This window comes from Lolium rigidum, unplaced genomic scaffold (genome assembly GCF_022539505.1).
Source record: "Lolium rigidum isolate FL_2022 unplaced genomic scaffold, APGP_CSIRO_Lrig_0.1 contig_71257_1, whole genome shotgun sequence".
NCBI lineage: Eukaryota > Viridiplantae > Streptophyta > Magnoliopsida > Poales > Poaceae > Lolium > Lolium rigidum.
The window spans coordinates 1,817-16,547 of record NW_025901475.1 but is presented as its reverse complement, the minus strand read 5'-3'; the positions used below and the strand labels follow the sequence as shown (position 1 = coordinate 16,547).

The 14,731-nt window shown below is 45.2% G+C and overlaps 1 long non-coding RNA gene across 2 annotated transcripts; it reads right to left on the bottom strand.

The window, feature by feature from the left end:
- Positions 1-779: 779 nt before the first annotated feature.
- Positions 780-10,780, bottom strand: LOC124682225. 2 transcript variants are annotated; one of them, XR_006996201.1, is made up of 6 exons: positions 10,576-10,780; positions 9,829-9,987; positions 3,640-3,749; positions 2,942-3,535; positions 2,660-2,820; positions 780-905 (listed from the first exon to the last, which is right to left on the bottom strand). It is a non-coding gene; the product is annotated as an uncharacterized LOC124682225 (long non-coding RNA). The 2 variants fall into 2 exon arrangements; XR_006996200.1 differs by lacking the exon at positions 780-905 and having other exon boundaries at positions 954-2,820.
- Positions 10,781-14,731: the final 3,951 nt, after the last annotated feature.

Here is a 14,731-nt window from a genome sequence, read left to right as displayed (position 1 = left end):
AAAACTTGAGTAGTGTTGCGGGGGTAAAAACCAACAACACTTTTTCATTCATACCAAGCATCACGCATTACAAATCTAACACACCGTTGGCTTGAAGAACCATTCATTCGTTCTACGCACTGCAAGAAATATGGTGACTTGCGACTCTCCATATTGGTCACCGAAAGGTCATTGTGCGCCATCTATGACCACATCGTGACTAATAATTGTTGGTCGCCAGTTGAGCGTCACTGACGGCGCACAACGACCTTTTTATTATATTGGTCATGGACGGTTATGACAAAAATTGATGGTCATAGATTCTATGACCAAAACTTTGGTCACGCGCAATCTGGCCTATCCACGTCAGATCCAACGTGGCAAATCCTACGTGGCAGATATATGACCAAACCAAATGGTTGTGGATCAAAATCAGCCCAGTCAAGTGTTGTCATCTACATGGGCCAAGCCCAATAGTTCAGCCTATTTATTTTCTGGGCCACGGCCTTTGGAGTTGATTTTCTATTTGGCATTGGCCTTTTTATAATCCATTTGTTTGCTAGGCCATGGCCATTTTACAGCCCATTTTCTATGTGGGCCTTGGCATTTTTACAATCCATTTCGTGTGTGGGGCTTGGCATTCCAACTCGTACAATGAGTTGGTCCCACTCGTCATCTTTCTTTTTATCAAGCTTTCGTACTACACAAATGACAGATATCTCAGATGAAAAATACAGATTATTGAACTCAACCAAAAATAACGTACGAAATCCTTGAAATGATAGCCAAAAGTAGCCTATCACTGCCTTTACATAGTGTGCATACAACCAAGTTATGTTGAGTACAATATATCTAGTTCCAAATGATAACTAGCACTTTGCTTTGTCCGGCTTGAGGCCTCTTCAAAATTCATTAGGCTGCAGCTCCTGTAAAAGAGCAAACGCCACACTTCAAGTTCAGGAAGATGGCTTTGAACATGTGGGGTATGGCAATATAGCAAGGAATTCGGGTAAAAGGGAACTAGATGACATAACATCTCAGGCCACAGGTTACACATTACATAAATGGTACTACTTGACAGATAAAGATGTCAAGTCTTATTTAAGGAGGTTTGTCAGACTGAGAATCAGGCTAGTTAATTTACTTTCCAGTATCAAAATCAGTCAGTTCTTCATGCACAAAGAAAAAGTTACTACTTGACAGGACAACACTCCACTCGCTAAGCACAAGAATATAAGCATATAAGCATTAACTGGTAACTACCATATCATGCAAGTATATAGCATCACTAACGTGTAACAAAGTGCATACACTACTGCTTGTAAAAGTAAAATAAAGAGGCCAATGATCATATGAACATGACTGACTCCTAGACTAACTACAGTGTTGGAAAATCCATAGCCATTAACTGGTAACTACCATATCATGCGATCAGCACATATTAGTACATACGCTTTCAGGTGATAAAACGTAAGCTGGAACTTGCAATACAAATGTATTATGCGAAATAATTTTGGACATACATCGTGGCAACCTCATAGATGCATATCTCTACCTCCCTGTAAGACAACATTAATATAAGACAGATTAACCAGAATGGAGAACCATTGGCTACAAGCAATAGAAAGACATAGTGAACATCATCATAAATATTTTACGTGAATTAAGATGGTTGCTGCATTCTTTTTTTCACAAGTAAACTGTTATTTTCCATGCAAAATACAAAATAGTTAATAGTTTCACAAGCAGAATGCAAGATATCCATTGCACCATTTAATTCATTCATAGGTTAGAGAATTAGTTGCCAAGTAATAGCTGTTGTTTAATCAGTTGCTAGTAGAGTGGTAGTAGTAAGTTTTCTTAGCCACAAGTGCATCTACTAGTAGTGGTAGTTTGCTTTGTGTGAACAGAATCCTTGCATGCCGCCTAGGATCAGCAAGTAGGGCAAGTGGGCAAGAGGCAAATCAAAAACTGCAGGCTGCAAGGTGATAAGCTGCAGAAGATAAAACTGAAACCTGTAGGGGATAAGTCGGCTTGACATTCTCAGCTTCCACTTGTCAATTGTTCACACTAGAGGTGTAGTACGTGAGCTGGTTTGTGTAGCTCACTAGTAGTATAAAACTATAAATAAGCCCCATATTATCAGTTCAGGACACCAAGTAGTAGAGAGAAAACGCAGCAACTTTGAGCTGCTCCAAAGTACTTGTGTCATTCAGTTCTACCTTTGAGTTCAGTGTGTGTCCACTATACGTGTGTGAGAAGCACCAGCTCTAAGTAGTAGGAACTTACAATAGCTAGGAGTTTAGGTAATAAAATGCTAACATAATGATCATGTATCACAGAATATATCAATATTTCAAATCGAGTTGTTTTCATTATAGTAATCAGAATGCTTTCTAGCAGTAGTTGAATATCAGAGTGCTCATATTATCTTGCTTGGCCAAACGAAACTACTACTTGTTTTAACTATATAAAATTCTATGGAAAAATCAAACAGTGAACTGGTTGAATAATTGAAATATACAGAAACATAACAATGGCAAAACTAATTATCATGTTTCGTTCTAGCACAAAACATTCAAAGACAGGGAGTACAAAGCCAGGGAATCACTAGCGAGAACGGTAAGTGGGTCATAGCTAAAGAGGGATATGGGGATTTGGAGAAGGGGGTGGTGGATACCTTCACACGAGCGGGCAGAGGAGATCTGCGGTGGATTCGTCAATCTTCTCCTCAGTGAAGGCCAGCGACATACACCATGTGCGTTGCCTTGGTCTGGAAGGAGGGGTAGCACAGTAGTTCGATGTACATCCAAGGAGGCCTGCTTCTGTTTCTGGTCCTTCCTGAAAACACACCAAGAGCTCCATTAGAACTACCGCTGAATCAAAATGAGAACTCAGAGGATATGCTGCTTCATGCAGACTATTATGTTTCATAAACAAATAGAGATTGGATAAGTTAGACCTTTTTGCAGCAGCAGATCACCTGCTTCACTCCAAAGGTGAAAGCAAAGAGAGCATGCTCACAGGTCTGCTTCACGCTCAGCCTTAAGCTTACCAAGCTCCCAGGCATACTTGAAAGACCTCTTGTTATTCTCAGAAGCTTCCTTCTCAAACCTCTCGATCACAGAAGAGTAGAACTATGTGTCAGAGAACTGGAGATATCTCCAAACTACAAGCGTACAGTAACTCAAAGTGGCAATAGCTCAAAAAATAGCATTGTTCAAAGACAAATCATAGCAATCATCAGTACTGGATTATACTCTACAGTCTGTAGATGGGTATTTGTGAGATGTGCGAAATTAGTAAAATGGAGTAGAGTTTTTAAAGGCAAACCGTAGCAATCATCAATACTAGATTAAACTCTACAAGTTGCTTATTTATTTTAACTACATAGTTAAGCAACAAACAAGTAAACTGTCTCCTTGATGGTGGTAGTCGTTGTACTAGAAGCAGTAGCTGAATAAGCAATATCAAAAGGAGCAGAGTTTTCAGAAGGTGCTGTGAGTTCTGCACTTCTGCCCCGTCCTTAAAATGAAGCAGGGCGCTTGACTGACTCCTGTACCAAGGCATTGATCAAGATTATCAAGACAAGCATTTAAGAAACATACGCAGAGGGAATAAATAGTGTACAAAAATAAATAAGCGACTGCAGAAAATTACACTGAAGATATTTTAGAACAGTTTTCTTCCTTATAGACAAGATTTACATTCACGTTAGACCTCCCATTAACAGGCACAAGCTCACTTGGGCATTCAGAATTCTTGATGCTCTAGAAAAAGGCAAAGAAACAATAGATAGATAATTGGTTACTTGATTTCGATTCAACAAAAGATGATAAATTGATAGCAATATATGATGGAAGAAAATAAGAAATGTGTGATTTTACTGCACACGTTATAATGTAGTTGAATAGAAAATCAACAGATTCAATGAGGGAATAAGCAGCATACCACTATATAACTCAACGAAGTTGAATGGACTATTTATGAAAGACAGCAAGTATTACAGGGTATTACAAATATTTTTCTTTGCAGCATACTGTTATCACCAGGATTTGACCGAGTCAGAGGTGGGCCGCGATCAAGATGGACGTGAAGAAATATATATATATATATATATAGAAGAAATACGTGAATCGGCCTTTTACCAAGTTGGGCTTAATTGCCCATGTATCTGTAACATATTAGATCGCATCTTAGTTTAGAAGTTGGAATCTTACTCGTGCACGGTTTGGTGCACGCCCACATTAGAAAGTCCGCTGGACTATAAATATGTACCTAGGGTTTATGGAATAAACAACAACCAACGTTCAACCACAAACAAATCTCGGCGCATCGCCAACTCCTTCGTCTCGAGGGTTTCTACCGGTAAGCGTCATGCTGCCTAGATCGCATCTTGCGATCTAGGCAGCACAAGCCTGCCTACGTTGTTCACGCGTTGCTCGTACTGAAGCCTTTTTGATGGCGAGCAACGTAGTTATCTTAGACATGTTAGGGTTAGCATTGTTCTTCATGTTACATGCTTTCGTAGTGCAACCCTTGCATGTCTAGCCGCCCTTCACCTATCTTAGGTGTAGGGCGGCACCCCGCTTGATCATAGTTTAGTAGATCTGATCCGTTACGATTGCTCCTTGTTCTACAAGGATTAGTTTAATATCCGCAATAGTTAGGCCTTACAAAGGGGGAGGATCCGGCGGCACGTAGGGTGTCGTTCGTTGGCCCTAAGCGGGATGTTCCGAGGATCAACCTCGTGTTGGTTTTTAGGCCTTGTTTAGGATCGGCTTACGATCACCGTGCGTGGCCGCGAGGCCTAACTCGGAGTAGGATGATCCGATTATGCGGTGAAAACCCCACATCGTCGTAGATCTCATTAGCTTTACCTTGATCAGCTGGGACCACCATATATTCGGACACCCCGTCTGAATCATGGGTGGATCGGCTCTTTGAGCCGATTCACGAGGATAACTCGAGAGCCGATCGAGGCTCGTATTTAACGTTTACGTGTGTGCCCTGCAGGAAACTAAGCGAGGCATCATCCACACCTTCCCGACCGAGTATAGGTCGGTGGCACGCCCTTGTGATAAACATCGGTGCGTGCGACCAGGGAGGCTTTGCGGGCCGTCGCTCAGAGGGACTGGGGCCAGCCGCAGCCCTAGTTGTTCCCGGCTCTACGGTGTTGCCCGTCTCTGCCCGCCAGTGGGTTTCTGACGTCAACACATTCTGGCACGCCCGGTGACAACCTTCGACATCGACAATATCGCCATCTACATCCAAGATGGCGGAAAGCACTCCGGTCAAGTACGAGGACCTGCCTGATGACCTCAAGAAGAAGCATGACGAAATCAAGGCGGTCCTCGAAGCCGAACTCATCGGCTCCTTCCACCGAACCCGCTCCCGTGGCGTCAGGTGGAAGGGTTTCACGCTTGAAGGCGCACTCGATGGAGTGGACCTGTCCGCCCCGTCAGAAGAACGCACCGGTCGGCCGAAGTACGAGGATCCGCCGAGGAGCTCAAAAGGAAACATGACGAGATCAAGGCAACCCTCAAAGCCGAACTCATCGGCTCCTGCCGAGAAGACCCGACCGCACGATATCAAGCTCGCTAGAGACTCAAGTCCGTCGCCCGGCGTCAACATGGTGGATCTCGGCCACTCCATAGGCCAGCCGAAGTCCTCCTTTGGTGTCAACATGGCGGGGCTTGCAAGCCGCCATGGCAAAGATGAAGCAGAGAGCAGCCACTCCCGTGGCAACGATGAAGAGGAGGCCGATCCACGCGACCGGCCCCGAGATGATGACAGGCGGTACCTGGCGGGGGAGGGAATGAGAAGCGTGCGGTATCGACGTCCACTCTCCGAGCGCCTCCTCAACAAATATGAACACCAGCACGACCGACGTTGGCACTACGACGTAGATGATGAAAGGAATTGTCGGTCTGATGCAGAGGTCAGGAGGTACCGTCAACATGATAGAAGCGACGACGGATACAATCGTCGCGGCGAAGGAAGGTCAAGGGGGCGAGGATAACATGGATAGGCACCGGAGCTGTCCGTTCTTCAAACATTGTCGGGACTCGGGAATGAGCCGATTGCCAACAATCGAGAACCGCCCGAATGCAAACGAGAGGAAGAAGGACGCCGCTAACGTGTCCGTATTCGAGCGTCTAGGGCCTCTCCCACCTCGGAGCAAGCATGCTCGAGCCCGCTCGGGTGGAAGATCTCGAGGAACTAGAGGACGATGATGAAGAAAATAAATGTCATCGGCCCGGAGTGGTGCCCTAATGGGCTCGGCCGTTCCCAAAAGCGAAGGGTTCAGCGTCTGCGTGGGTTGGAAGAAGCTGAAAGATTGTACCTGCACACGCTAAGGAAGGCACGGCCTGATCTGGCCGCCAAAATCCGGCGAACCCTGGACGAAGAAGGTCGGCCACAGAGGAAAGAGTGGCGCCCCAAGCAAAGGAAAGCCGATGATGAAACATCGGCTGGCACAAACATGGTGCTCGTTCTTCCGACGAAGCTCAGTGCTCCACGGTTACACGATACATCCAAGGTGGACGACAGCAGGCGCACCAACATGATAAAGTCGTAGATTGGGCTGGTCTTGTCTACCGGCTCGAACGAGTAGCAAGAGCACATCAAGGAGCAAACATGGTGAGGTCGGTCCTTGTGATCGGCCCCAAAAATTTATGAAGGGAACTTACAAAACCTTCACCGAGCAAGCAACGTGGAGGCCGATTCCAGAGCAATCGGCCAAAATTATCCTCACCCACCATTCTGCTCGGGTTCAACATGTTATCCAACGAGCCGATACCATCAATTCTCTTGACAGAACCGGCTCGGTGGGCACCCAGGTAGATAGAACACGAGGATATGTAATGGAAGTGTCTCATCTTTTGGTGATGGGTATTGGAATATGGGGGCCGATGCATTAGTCGGCCGTAAAATTCTGAAAATTCGAAAAATGAAAAATTTTCGAGCACAGCCGATGCAGCAGACATCGACTTAAGGATATGGAAGCCGATGCATGGCCATCGACTCGAGAGGAATAACTGTCACGATCAGAGGGTCAATGGAGCACGAAGAGGGTTAAGAGCTCGGATTCTCTCTTCAAGAACAACGCCAAGAGCAGCCTGAACGTGTAGATCAGGTCAAGGATGGATCGCATCAGATCCACCAAAGGAAAGGAGCCGATCTGGCCGGCAAGAACTGAAGAAGCTCGGGGCAGCTCACCGTAAGGGTTCTCTCGCTTGGGGATACGTTATGAGTTAAGGCTAATGTCGGCACATATGGCTCGTGGGGCAGCTCGCCTAAAGGTCGTTGCTGCGGGGAGCCGATTTGGTTGGAATCGGCTAGCCTCGCGACACAACCGGTTTGGAGAGTGGTGTTCGTTACGGAGTCATCAATTTGAGCATCCAAAGCGGTTCCAGGGCTCTTTTAAAGTCGCTCGCTCCAAGATCAAGTCGCCGACTTACTAAGATCGAGTCGTGTCATCGTAATCGGCGAGGCTTGACTAGCTTGGAGGGATGGCCAAATTGGCCTGTCTCGCAGATTATCATGGAGCGGATGCGTTACCATCAGTCGCTAAGCATGGATTAGGCCAACAGTCGACAAACTCAGCATGAAAGAAATCGGTGAAATCAAGCTAAGGAAATTCTTCATTAGCATTGGGATTTCTTACAATGGGGAGCCGATTGCTCAAGGAGGGAAGAACAAAAGAAGGGTCTATTGACCAATCTACTACTGCTAGTCCTATACTATTAGATCCTAATCTACGGGCCATCACCGCCCTCATCGTCATCCTCGAACTCTCATCGGCACTCTGCCGCCGATGGGCTCCTCGTCGCTACTCCCGTAGCCCTCCACGGGGGCTTCATCCCCGTCTTCGTCGTCGGCCGCTATCGTCGTCCCACCACATGCGGAGGCGCTTCGCCGGCGGGTAGCCTTCGAGGGAGTCGTCGTCGTCGTCGTCTTCTTCTCCCTCTTCTTCGGAGGTGGGGCAGCCGTCCCGGGAGAACCGGGTCGTCCTCGCTTTTTGGCTCCGGCTTCCCCATCGGCGAGGAACTGAAGATCTTCATCCCCGCTGGTCAAGGACTTGTCGTCCTCAGACCAAATGGAGGAAGCATGGCTCTCCTCGTCCCAGTCTTCCGGGGCACGAATTTCCGGTGGCGTCTCGCGGGAGGAGTCGGACCCGTAGGAAAACTCGGAGGAAGAGGAAGAAGACATGGCGGCACAGAGGGTTTTTGGTGCTAATACGAGGAGGACGAAGGAGACGCAAGCTGTTTAGAACGGTTAAGTAAAGGGGATATGAGAGAGATTCAATGCCACGACGAGCCTTCCGAGGAGATGTTGCCCAACGAGAAAATTCTACGGCCACGTGGAGAAGTGGAAGGGGCAAGGCATCATGATGGGGATTCCGCGGCAGCTACTGCTCCGCCACGACATGACCCGACGAAAGAAAGCGTAATGATTTTGGAAATGTCATTTCCAAAACCAGGGGGCATGTGTTATCACCAGGATTTGACCGAGTCAGAGGTGGGCCGCGATCAAGATGGACGTGAAGAAATATATATATATATAGAAGAAATACGTGAATCGGCCTTTTACCAAGTTGGGCTTAATTGCCCATGTATCTGTAACATATTAGATCGCATCTTAGTTTAGAAGTTGGAATCTTACTCGTGCACGGTTTGGTGCACGCCCACATTAGAAAGTCCGCCTGGACTATAAATATGTACCTAGGGTTTATGGAATAAACAACAACCAACGTTCAACCACAAACAAATCTCGGCGCATCGCCAACTCCTTCGTCTCGAGGGTTTCTACCGGTAAGCGTCATGCTCGCCTAGATCGCATCTTGCGATCTAGGCAGAGACAAGCTCGCCTACGTTGTTCACGCGTTGCTCGTCATCGAAGCCTTTTTGATGGCGAGCAACGTAGTTATCTTAGACATGTTAGGGTTAGCATTGTTCTTCATGTTACATGCTTTCGTAGTGCAACCCTTGCATGTCTAGCCGCCCTTACACCTATCTTAGGTGTAGGGGCGGCACCCCGCTTGATCATAGTTTAGTAGATCCGATCCGTTACGATTGCTCCTTGTTCTACAAGGATTAGTTTAATATCTCGCAATAGTTAGGCCTTACAAAGGGGGAGGATCCAGGCGGCACGTAGGGTGTCGTTCGTTGGCCCTAAGCGAGGATGTTCCGAGGATCAACCTCGTGTTGGTTTTTAGGCCTTGTTTAGGATCGGCTTACGATCACCGTGCGTGGCCGCGAGGCCCAACTCGGAGTAGGACGATCCGATTATGCGGTGAAAACCCCACATCGTCGTAGATCTCATTAGCTTTACCTTGATCAAGCGGGACCACCATATATTCGGACACCCCGTCCGAATCATGGGTGGATCGGCTCTTTGAGCCGATTCACGAGGATAACTCGAGAGCCGATCGAGGCTCGTATTTAACGTTTACGTGTTTGCCCCGCAGGAAACTAAGCGAGGCATCATCCACACCTTCCCGACCTGGTATAGGTCGGTGGCACGCCCTTGTGATAAACATCGGTGCGTGCGACCAGGAGGCTTTGCGGGCCGTCGCTCAGAGGGACTGGGGCCAGCCGCAGCCCTAGTTGTTCCCGGCTCTACGGTGTTGCCCGTCTCTGCCCGCCAGTGGGTTTCTGACGTCAACACATACAAAACTGATCACAGTAGCATAATTGACGTGCTTATTATTTAGGTAGCTTATTTATAAATAAGATGAACCACAATAATACCTACTGAAAACAGGACTGCAAAACACCAATATGTGCAAGAATTGGCATGGAACTGACATGATACATGGTGCATATGGTGTGAAAAGACACTCACCCGTACTGTGAAGGGTGGTAGAACACAACAGGAGGCATGAAAAACAATTTCCTGCTAATGTATGAGCATATAAAATGCAATAGACTATGATAGCATGTTCCTCGGTTGGTGCCGTAAGGGCTCATCTATGTTGAGTTGACAATGTGGAGACTTTGAATCCTACAGCAAGTTAAGAATAAGTCGGTGTTTAATGCAAATTTATAAAGTATCAATAACCATGGATGACACATGGTAACTTACTACAATAGGACCATTCCATACCAAAAGATTAGCATTAAATTACTGAAGGCCAATTAGAAAAATAACTGCCGAACTAAACCTCCACTCAAGTGTCCAGTATATGCAAACCTTTCTGCTGAGATATGACAGGTAAAGCACATTTCATATGACACAGACGCAAGGAAGAGGCAGTACTATACACGCAAGGCTCACTAAAATGTATCTAAGACAAAATTGAATGGAAAATTATCAGCGTGGGTCTAAGCGCCTAACCATGGAATCATAAAAGAGACAAACTTAATGACGGTCACTTTAAAACATGTATAAATTAAAGAGACATAACCTATGAGAAGTAAGCATTCTAGAGCACATGCGTCACACTAGTGTCAATTAACCAACTAATTTGGCTAGTAATCATTCCTAGACATATATCAGATGCAGCTTGCTGGACACAACGCTTGAAAATACTAAAGTCTACAGGTATCCCACGATTCTGCATCCAGATAGATAATAAACAAGGCAACGTACCTTATTGTTGAACATGTAGATGAGGAAACGGACCTCACCACCTAGTGCTCCCTCCGGCGCATCTTCGTCAGCACCAGCAGCGACAGCTCCTCCACAGTCACCCATCGTCTCTGGTGGAGGGCGTTCATGTCGTGGTAGTTGGTGGCGTCGACCCCTCACCTCCCGTTCCAGGAACCTTGGGAGAGCAAGCAGGGTTGGGTGTGGTCGGATACAGTGGCAGGGACGCCGGGAAAGGCCGCATCCGGCGGCAGTGTGGCCGGGGAAGGATGCATCCGGCGGCAGGGACGCCAGGAAAGGCCGCATCCGGCGGCAGGGTGTCCGGGGAAGGCCGCATCCGACAGCAGGGGGCGTAATCGATGGGCTATGAAGAGAGGGGTGGGGCGGATCCTGCCGCTGCGAGGCCGTGGAGCGACGTGGTCGTCCTCACAGTCGAGGAGGCGACGGGTGAGACGGAGGAGTAAATTACATATAGGTACCACTTTTGGGCAACGGTTTCAAATTGGTACCATGTTTGGTAATTTTAACAAGTAAGTGCAACTTCTGAAACAGCTCGTAACAAATAGAGCAACTCTTGTGTTGACACTAAATTAACCACGCGGGACTTGTCATATCTAACGTCCGTGTGCCAGCCGTTAGGGGCACGAGCTCTACTTTTAACCCATCAGCGAACTACAGGTTGCATTGGACTTTGCTACAGCAGAGCAATAGCTTCATTTTTTCTTGAAATTTCCCAACGTAATTCTTTAAATTCAACAGTTACCATATGATAATTATTCAATAGTAATTCTTGCACAAATTTTTTACAGTAAATTTTCAGCGGCATTCGTCACATTTCGGTGGCAATTTTTTGACGCAAATCTTCGGTCTTAATAGTACTTCCCAACAACAATGCACTTGAGCAAATTTTTGACGGTAATTTTTTGATGTATTCGTTACGCCTCGGTGGAATTTTTTTGTCTAATATAATTATTCAGCAGGAATTTGTGCGCAATTTTTCGACGAATTTTTTCAGTAGTTTCCGACGGTAATTTCCGATGCAAACATTCGACTTTAATAATACTGTTTGGTGGTAATTTCCTAACATCAACCCTCCACCTTACAGCCACTATAGAGCTCTATTATTAGCCAATGAGTAGTGGTCCCAGTCACCACATCTGCAGTTTCTACAGTACACAACGATGGACAATAATTTCTTTTGTTTTGCCGAAATTACCCCATGCAAATCTTTTCGCTGGTGAGAAACATATGTTTGGTCTCAAGAGTTGTTATGATAATTGTTATTAAAAAATAAAACTTGTGACCAGTTGTATAGAAATGACGCCTGCCAAGAGTTGTCTATTTATAACGGATATTTTGGTTTCTATTAATGGAAATCGGAGAGGAGGCTCAGTTTATCAAAAAAAAAAAAAAACAATCGTCACACTGAAAAAAGTTATATCTCCACGCTACCTCCGTTTGAAAGAAAGAATATTTCAATGAGACACACAACACAAGATAGCTGGTACAACTACTCTCATAATACAAGATTTGAACACGACACATAATTTTATTCGAATAGCTCTATGTTACTCCCTCCATCTATAAATAAAGCCTCAAATTTGTTAAAAAATATATATGTATCTAGACATACTGCAGTGCGTAGATATATACAAAATTGAGACATCTTTTTTATGAATAGAGACATTATTTTATATGCGAAACGATTTGCAGATTGACCAATTATAGTAGTACGTACGTAGTACATACATATGTATTATTATGTGAGGTACATACATCTTTTTTCAAAAACTATTATTATTGAAAAAAAAACTATTATTGTGCATCACAATCTCGTCTGATGAATTGTCGGCTCAGTTCCAATTTCTTTCCTCCAACGAGGAATCATTGAGTTACTAAATCGTACAGAACACAATGAACCCGCCTTTGGTTGACTAAATCCACGAGAAACCGTGGAAAGTTGGAAACCCAAAACATAAAAAATTCACAGGAACCATGGATATGACAAAATGAAGTGAACCATCATGTCCTCAACTATTCATGAAGGTTCAACACTTTCCAAACAATAACCATTTATTAAGGGTCATTAAGATTCCTACGATGGAGATTTGAATCTCGCTTATATCCAAAGTTCAACGCGGTTTAAGCAGATGTATCAATGTATGTCCCGTGTGCAGCCAGCAATTGGCTTGCTGGAGATGGCGAGAGTGTGACGTATCATAGTTTATTTGCGAGCTATTTGCATACTTGGCAGGAGAGGGCCGAGGGACACCTCATCATCATGCTTCAGCAGTAGTGTCGCTAACGGCTGGCACACGGATGTTAGTTATCACAAGTGGGCCCGTGTGGTTAATTCAGTGTCAACACCAGAGTTGCTCTATTTGTTACGAGCTGCCCCAGAAGTTGCACTTACTTGTTAAAATTACCAAACATGGTACCAACTTGAAACCGTTGCCCCAAAAGTGGTACCTATATGTAATTTACTCGAGACGGAGGTTGTATCGGCAGGGGAAGAGTGTGGTCTCGACGGCTTGTACAGAAGAGAGAGGGGCAGCAGGGGAGAGAAGAAGACAGGGGCGGTGGCGGCGGAGGAGGAAATATGTTCTAGGGTTTGAGGAATGCAGCGGGAACTTAGGAAAATTTTGGTCTCTCCGTGCACGCGGTCCCGCTCAAGGTTCTGAAAACTTCGATCTTCTGCTTGTGCCCATGCTCCCACATGTCATCCTATGTTTTTTAGCAGGGAATTTGACGAAAATTTGATGTCCAGTGCGCACCGGTCATTCTGAAATTTGGTTTCCGGAAATTCTTTGCCAAGGTGTCGCTGGGACGTTTCTCTTCTCCTGGCTCCATAGGTCAGCCTCTGTTTTCTAGGTAGGTTTTGTGAGTTGAATCCTCTTTATGAATAGTAAATAAAAATGCAAAATAGAAATACCAAAATCATAAAAAATAAAATAAGTACAAAAATGCTTAGCGAGTCTCGAAAAATTGACACATGGACATGGCATGAAGATAAAATTGAAAACGTGGACAAAAACTAAGCGAACGTTGACGCATAGACATACACGTAGTTGAAATTGCTGAGGTGGCCTACTAGTCATTTTTAAGCACACGCCCATGATCATTTAAATTGATCGTGATGTGAAATCCTTAGTTTCTACTCATGGAGCTGAGTTCGCTAAGAGATTCCGAGTAAAGGGTCCCCGATAAGGGGTTTAGAGTATAGAGAGGATGCCTTTCTATAAATAATAGTAATAGTAAAAGACATAGTCGCCAGTATCTTCCCAACTTATCCCAGCATTCCTTGGTTGCGTTGGATGAATATGGCTAGTCTACTGCTACTGTTTGATTGGCAATCCTTAGACTATAGGGATGAAGCAAAGGAGCATAACCTACCTGCAACTATGCTTTAAAGGAGAGAAATCGGACTTTCTTCTTTACCCCCCTCATTATTCAAGACGTGAATATAAAGTTTATTGTACTCCCTTGGATCTTTTCCGGGATCTTTACTCGAATATACCGAGTTTGGGCAACCCTCTCAACAATTACGAGATCCATTCCCGATCACAAGGAGAGGTTCACCATGATGGGGGGTCAGGTACTTTCATTCTTTGCGTTCCGGGAGAAGGGGTGCCCCCTCACAAAAGGGGGTCGCAGTGACCAGGCCCGGGCGTCCCCGGAAATCCAGATATAGTGGCAGATAGAACTTAAAACCAACAATAAATGCGAGAATATTGACTTCCATAACCTCTTTATTTTTTATTTTCACAATAACTCGGGCAAATTTAGTGAGTGATTATTCAAGTGTTCAATTACAACCATGAAATCATCCTTAATTATATCCCAGCAAAGCCACTCCGACTTAAAAAGAACCTTGCTTCAAATGTCCATTGGGAGTTCTAACAGATGGTAGCTTCTATAGCGGATGTCGCCGCTGGTCTTCCAAAACTGTGAAAACCTAGAAATATACATACCCAGTTAAGGTGGGATATGATTGCATCTCGGATCTATTACTAAAAGGATATTGGGATCATCCTGTGGTTACCGGATGATGGCATGGAATAAGGTTTGATCCTATTCATGGGGATTCCCTAAATATCCCATTCCAAAAATCGAAACAATCGGGACTCTTGTTTGAAATGGAGGATCTTAGGAGGGGAAT